Consider the following 8227-nt stretch of genomic DNA (forward strand, 5'->3'; position numbering starts at 1 on the left):
CAAAAACATTATTATCGTCATCTTAGGACTTAGTGAAAACCCTAAATCAAAATATAAACAAAAACCTACATTTACTAAAAAAATCGTATTCTATTCAAAATACCTACATTTACTTATTCTTTTCAATTTCATATTTTATTATATTCAAATTACTTATTCAAATTTGAGGGGGAGGAGGAGAGAGTAGGAGGGGGAGGAGGAGGGAGGGGGCCGCCGGCTGAGAGGGAGGAGGAGGGGGAGGAGGAGGGAGGGACCATGGGGGGCAGGAGGATGACGACGATGGAGGAGAAGGGACGGAGGGAGGACGACGTCAGCGACCGCGGCCACGGCGACGGAGGCGATGAGAGAGTGTGAGGAGGAGGAGGGAGGAGGAGGGAGGGACCTTGGGGGGAAGGAGGATGGCGACGATATGGAGGAGGACGGCGGCGACGGAGGAGGATGGCGGTGACGGCGATGAAGGCGACAGAGGCGATGAGAGAGTGAGGGGGAGAGTGAGAGGACGAGCGCGGGCCGGTTTGGATAAGGGCCCATAGTGGTAGCGCTTGTCCACAAAAAGCGCTACTGCTAAAATCTGTAGCAGTAGCGCTCTTTGTAAAAATGCGCTACTGATAATGCTAAGAATGTAAAAATAATTCAAAAATACATTGGTCATCAATGACCTTTTTGTGTAGGATCTAAATTGTCAATAGGAATCTTCATCGGTTTGCGGCCACAGATCCTACACATAGAGTTTAATGAAGACCAAGTGGTTGTGATGGTTTGAGAAGCACCATATTTAAGGTGGTAAAAATTCTGTTCGCGGAGCGAGGTGGGACTAAACTTTGATCTTATTAGGAGGGGACTAAATTTATCAGTAGCGCTGGTTATGGTAAAAGCGCTATTGCTAAGATCTATTGTAGTAGCGCTTTCTAAGAATGTGCGCTACTAGTATCCCTAGCATACCTGGAACGGTCTGTCAGTTTTAGTAGTAGCGAGTTTTACAGATTCAGCACTACTTCTATGCTCATATTAGCAGCGCTTGTGCTTCCCGAGCGCTACTGCTACTTAGCAGCAGCGCTTGCTTTTTAAAAACGCTACTACTGAGCTCCTATGTACAAGCATTTCCCTAGTAGTGGTTTGCCGCCTGGTGGGCCCCGCCGACTGCCGTGATCTCGGCCGACAGCTAGGGCCCGCCGCCTGCGGGCCAGGAGGACAAGGCCGCACTGTAGCCTTGCCCGTGATGACGATAGCCTGGTCGAGGGGCGCATGGCTACAATACCGCCTGCTCCATCTTCGCGACAGATGGCACGATCTGGTCCAAGCTCTTCTGGATCCTGAGAAGGGCCGTGGCGATGTTGCTGCGCTCCACAGCCGCGTCCTCCATCTGCTTCCGCAAATCCAAGCCCGCCATGACTTGTGCGAGACTGAGGGTGTGGGGTGGGGGGGGGGGGGGGGGGGGAGTTTCTCGTTCTATATACCAAATGACATGGATCTTACTATAGGTCTCTCGATAAGCTTAAGGATCAGAGGTACGACTTGATTTAGTTCGAATCAGCAATAAAGGGGAGGGATCGGAGATGAGAGCAAGGGTATGGGAGGGAAGATACACGCCATGCGGTGGCCGATCTAGGGTTCAGTACTTTCCGGCCCACTCACTTCCACAGTCTCGTGTATGTATTAGATTCCCACTCGCTCATCACTTGGTCCAGCTCGATCCAGTCACTCGCAGGTTGGGCTTCGCTTGATGCTTGGACCTATCGGGCCGGCCCGTAGCAGCCTTGGTGGCACTGGATATAGTAGGCCAACGCCACCGAGCGTCTCAACGCGTGACTGCACCAACACGGTCATCGGCCGCCGTGGTTTCCATGCTGCCGTGCAGCACCTCCGCGCCACTGCACCGTGTCGCCCTCCGCGGGCTCTGCACCACCGCGCAGCGCCTCCACGCTCGCCGCACGCACGACGTCACAGCACGCCACCTCCGCGCACGCTGCCATTCACCAGCGCGCGACCGTCGGCAGTCGCAATCAGAGGGCGTGAAAGCACATATTGCCCTAAGGCAAAATTCTTGACCAAGATATTCAAGACTGTCCGATGATTCAAGTTAAGTGTCAAACGCGCTGCTACCAACATATCGGCTAGCTTCTGAGTAGCAGGACTTGTTTGGTGAGAAAGGAAGATTAGCTGCTTCGTTGTGGAAGGATGTGATGTGATGTGATTGATTAGTGTGACCCGATGTAATCGTACAACCACTCTGTTTATGCAGGAGACGACCATCACGCCTATGGTTCTCGCTCAACTCAGATATACTACCCCAGAGGTATTTCTTTACCGAGGGAGTACAACAGTTTGGGTCGTTAGTTGCACGTACAGCATCGAGATATACATATTTTTCCCCTGTAAATGTCAACACATTTTATTGCATGCATGCAGTCGCGCTAATCATACAATTATTGACGACAAAAAAATGTAACAAGGGAGTAATAATAACTAATTAAGCTACTAGCTCCGGAGGAAAGACCCACATTAGCTGCCTCGAGTTCCCTGACCTTAGGCATGCGTTGTAGCTATCGAAATCATCCCCTTGGGCACTCACTGTTTGGGATCTCATGTCGAATACATCTTCCGTGTCAGCAAAATAAATAGCATCTTTTTGTATCGCCGTGCTGAAAGCAGCAGAGACAGACTTGCTGAATCGTCTGCTGATGAAAAGCGCCTGGTCCTCTAGCCCCGCCTCCACCGGCACCCACATGGCTGCACTCATGTCGGCCTCAAAAACCTCTATCATGTGAGTGAACTCAAAGGGCGATACCACTTGTCGCCTAACCATGAGCAGCTTCCCACGCGACTCGATCAGGTACCACATGGTTTTGATGTCATGCTGCATGGTCTCGTCTACAATAATATATCGGAATCCTTGAGGAACCATATCCTTCTTCCTCATCTTGGTCAAGTCATCATCCTCTGTGTCATGGTCGCCGTAATCATCATAGTCAAAACCTTCTCCGATGACACACTTGCCACCGGTAACCATGGGTACGCCGCTATCATTGAAGGCGATGTCAAGGAAGACGAGATCCTCATCCTTCGTGACCCCGTAAAGCCTGTCTCCAAGAAAAGCAACATCGATGATGCTGACGAGGGGAGCTGCATAAGACTCGGGCAACCACACGCCCTTCCCAACCCGGGTTAAGATGATGGGGCAACTGCGATGGTTGGTCATGAGAGCAATGACGTCATCCGGGGTGGACCGCAACAACACCTTGCGTATGTTGAAAAGCTTGGAAACATGGCCGATGGCAGCGTCCAGCTCGGGGAGAGACAATGTCGTGCCAGAAAACATGTTGTGCAACAAGTAGTTTCTATGCATCTTGCCCACACGGTCGTCGATGGCGATCCAACCATCGGTAGAGCCAATGCATGTCGTCGTCTTGGGCAAGGAGACAAGCTGGTGCCAAGCACGGTCGTTATGGCTTTGGGGTAGGAGCCGATGCGGGAACACGATCCACGGAAGCTGCCGCGCAGGGGCGGGCGCTGCAGAGCGCCAAGAACGGCACACGGCCTGAAAGCGAGCACGGTCGACGGGGAAAAAGATGCGCGCAAAGACCAGGGCTAGGAGGTCCTCTGGGAGTTCAGACCACGGCGCCATTGATGGCCGACTTGTATTATTGTTTGATTTGATTTGATTGATGCTGTCCTTGTTTATATATATAGGATAGATATAGATCATAGATAGACCGACCGACTCCGGCCAGCGTTCCAACTCCAACACGACCCGGACTCATAGATACGGTAATATACGGGAAGGAGTAGTAGAATATCGACGCTACCAGGAGTACGTACGTGACCAAAGAAAAAAAATAAAGCAAACTTGCCAAACGTATATTGGTTGCCAGGGCTTTCGGCTGGGTTCGAATCGGAGAGCTGTCCTAATCGAGTCCTTTTGATTCTCAAAAATAAAAATAAAAACCGAGCCCTTTTTTTTATGCATGGCCCCGGTCGAGCTTGAACTAAATCTTCACTTGCCATATCTGAAATACTAGTAGGTTCCACGTTTATATCTAGGAATAGCATTTTATAATATTATACTCCCTCCGTCCGGAAATACTTGTTCTAAAAATGGATGTATCTATAACTAAAACAAGTCTAGATATAACCATTTCTACGACAAGTATTCCTGGACGGAGGGAGTAGTACATAGAGAGTTTTTGTAAGTATACTTTGTCTAAAATCTTTTAGATATTAGAAATACAAAATAATTATATTAACATCTCACTATTTTACTATTTATTTTTCGTTTGCACCACAACCAAAATTGGTGACACCATTATACTTTTGTAAGGTGTAGTATTATTTTCGGCATGGTGACCAAGACACATAATTTATAGACATGTTAGGATGAAATTATCCTAGCAAATTTGTGTGTTTGTGGTAAGTAAATCGGTAAGTCCAGGAAAGTAAGAGATACAGGCAATCGAGATAGAGATTCTTTCATTCTTTTGGTACAATGAGAGATACATACAATCAGAAAAGAGATACTTTCCTTCTTATGGAGGGCTAAAAATGAAATTATAAGAGTTTCATTTAGGAGGCGGGGGGTTCACTATAAGGAACAACAAAGGCCAGCTTTTGGCAGCAGGAACAGGTAATTTGGAACATGTGACTGAGCCTCTACATTCAAAAGCACTGGTGATGCTCCATGCTGTAAACGCAACAATTCAGCTGAGATGTGATTGAGTGATTTTTGAAACTGATTCGTTGGTGTTGAAGTAGGCTATCACATCTGAAGATTATAATCTCTCTGCCTTAGGTGTTGTGTTTAGCGAGATCAAATTTCAGTTACAAGTTGGCCTATCTGATCGCCCCGGCCGCCGTCCCCTGCCCCCTCTCCTCCACCTCGTCGTCCCCAGAGACGTGCGTCGGCTAAGCCGGGCACCGCCGGTGATGGGGATGGCGAGGATCTAGGATGCAGCCTCGCGATCTGGAGGGACCGGCGGCGCGAGATCGCCCTTCGGTCTTCGTCTTTCCCGGCGGTTTGGCGCTGCTTCGGTAGCTTTGTGGGGAGGACGGATCGGGAGGGGATGTGGTCATGGGTGACATGGTCGGCGGCGCCTCCCGTCAGATGTGATCTGGCCGGTGCTACTGGCGGTGGTGGTCGTCTCCTCCGTCGAAGGTGGTCGGCCTGAGGCTGGATGGTCAGATCTCGAGATCTGCCATCTAGTTCCGGCTGCGAGTCAGGAAGGCATAGTTGCCGGTGAAAACCGAGCCGATGGCAGGCGATGGCGGCGTTCTGCGTCGTTACCTTGATGAAGGATCGTCGTGTAACTACTGTCGACCCACTCTTGTTGCTTCGAGGAAAACCCTAGAATCTGGTCTTCTAGATCGGACGATGGCGGTACTGCGGTGTCATTTTTTCTCTTGGGAGCATCGTTTGTGGAGCAAAGTTGGAAGACAGAGGCAGGAGGTGGAGTGACTTCGTCTTGCACAGAGCTTTCGGTGGAGATGTCAAGTCATGTCAGACCGACAGGTGCTACGCTGTGTCATGCCTGGTCGGCAGGTGCTACGCACGACAGATCTTTCAGAATCTTCGCGTCTGGACGGACGAGCGCGGGGCGGTGGCGCCGTTGGGCAGCATGGTGCCGTCGACGGATGTACGGACTGGCAAGGATGATGCAGATCTCTCCTGAAGATGGATCAGCAGTTCGATGATGATGGCGGGGTCTAAAATGTGTGCATGTGGTGTACGCTTTAGGTCTGTTGCACCGGTTGTGCGTTCCGATACGTTATGTGGATGGATCGGCGATGGCACCGGTTTTAGATATGGGGAGTGAGAGCACTCCACATTATCAAGTTTTGTAGGTGTGAGTGGTGGCTTCAGGTGGCTTGATGTATGTTCTTATTAGACCTATATTGAATGATAAATAAAAATGACCATATGCGTCGACTGATGCAGAGGACGGGGTCTTAACCTCCTTTTCCAAAAAAAAAGGTTGGCGTATCTGATGTATCTATTAAACATGTTTCAGGGTCATGTAACCAAGCTGCGCACACCCTTGTTGGTTATGGCAGAGTCATGAATGTAGGCACTTTGGAGTGCTCGCTTGGTCAGTTCTCGGATTTTGTAAATGACTTTGTAGCTGGAGATTTGTCCAGCAACCTTATGTAATGGAATGCATCAGTGTTCCTTTCAAAAAAAATGAAATTACGAGAAATTAGAAAGAATGCACCTTACATTGTGGGATTTTACTAAAAAACAAATAAACCTTATAAGCTTTTTCCTTATATAAAGGAATTGGGGGTATATCTAAAAGTGTTGAGAATATATACTGCCAAATAAAATACATGGGAAATAGTATGGGAAATCTACTAAAAGGCTGTTCAACAATTTGCCATGTTCTGCACAAAAAATGTATGTTATGTTATACTCAAATTTACCATCTTCAACATTTTCTACAAACTATGCCATGTTCCCATGGCAGCTAAGAGAAGTTCATCTAGAGATTTATTTCATGCATCAGATTATATTAGAAGTAAAAAATGCCATGGCAAAGAAAGTAAAAATTGCCATGCCATTAAAAGTAAAAATTTCCATGGCAAAAAAGATTAAAATCCTCATGTCACTTATGCTGGCAGGCCAAAATAGGCCCATTTAGGTAAATAAAAAAACCATCAAAAATATGAAACCAACTAAGAAACTGAAAAAAAAACTTTACAATAAATATCACACAGAAATCTAGATAATTTGCCATGGCAAAAATGTAGTACTTTTGCCATGGAAATAAATTCAAAAATGCCATGGCTACACAAGTATATTTAAGATGCTACATAGTAAAATTTGCCATGTTCTATAAAATGTACATTTGCCATAATATTTAAATTTAAATTGCCATGCTCCTTACAATAAATTTGCCATGGCAACTAAAAATAAAATTTGCAATGGCAACTTAAACTAAAAATTTGCCATGCGAAAATAAAAAGTATTTTTGGCATGGTAAAAATGGAGTTAAATTCGCCATGTCAAAAAATGGATTAATTATTTCCATGGAAAAAATGGAGTACTTTTGCCATGGAAACAAATTTAAAATGCCATGACTATACAAATATATTTACCCTGCTACATAGTTAAAATTGCCATGTTCTAGAAAATGTAAATTTGCCATCGTTTTTAAAACAAAACTTGCTATGATCTTTACAATAAATTTGCCGCAACTTAAACTAAAAATTTCCATGGCTTACACTAAAGTTGGCCATGTGAATAGATGTATTTTCGCCATGGCAAAGAATGGAATAAAATTTGCCGAAAAAAGGGCATGACAGAAGATGTGGATGTTCTTAACAATTACTCCATCTGTAAACTAATATAAGAGCGTTTAGATCACTACTTTAGTATTCTAAATGCTCTTATATTAGTTTACGGAGGGAGTACTAAACTTGCCATGATCTACTATTTTTTTTTGCCATGGTCAATTACTAAATTTTCCATGATCGAGAAAGGACTTAAAATTTGCCATGGTCAATTAATAAAACTTGCCACGGTCAATAAACTAAATTCGCCATGGTCAATTACTAAACTTGCCATGGTTGGACTTACAATTTTCCATGGCCGATTAATAAAACTTGCCATGGTCAATAAACTAAATTTGCCATGGTCGAAAAAGAACTTAAAAATTTGCCACGGTCAATTAATAAAACTTGCCATCATCAATAAACTAAATTTTCCATGCTCAATTATTGAATTTGCCATGGTCGAAAAATAGTACTCCAAATTTTACAAGAGCACTAAACTAAATTTGCCATGGTAAGAAAAAACTAAAACAAATGCCATGAACACTTTTTCCTTGAAAAATATGCTTTTATGGGACCATATGAATTTGCCATGGCAAATTTGCCATGTGAACACAAGTTAAGTTGCGGTTGTGTTGAACTGAGCCTCAATTCAGAAAAATCATTCTAACAAAAATACAGAAACGAAAAACGGGTTGTCTCAGAAAAAATCATTCTGAAAAATTAGGTACTGATAGCAATCTTACGATCTCACCAGAACAAGAAACAATCTATGGCAAAAATAATTGCCATCACTAGTGGAACAGAACTATCTAAAAATATGACCAAATAATTGCATGGGAAAACATCTTAAGTTGCCATCACAGAAAAAGGAATTACAAAAAACATGGTTCCTCTAGCTAAAATAAACCCAAACTTGGAGATAACAGAGTACTAGCAAGCAATACGACTGAAGAAACACGAAAGA

Source organism: Aegilops tauschii, chromosome 1, assembly GCF_002575655.3.
Source record: "Aegilops tauschii subsp. strangulata cultivar AL8/78 chromosome 1, Aet v6.0, whole genome shotgun sequence".
Taxonomy (NCBI): Eukaryota; Viridiplantae; Streptophyta; class Magnoliopsida; order Poales; family Poaceae; genus Aegilops; species Aegilops tauschii.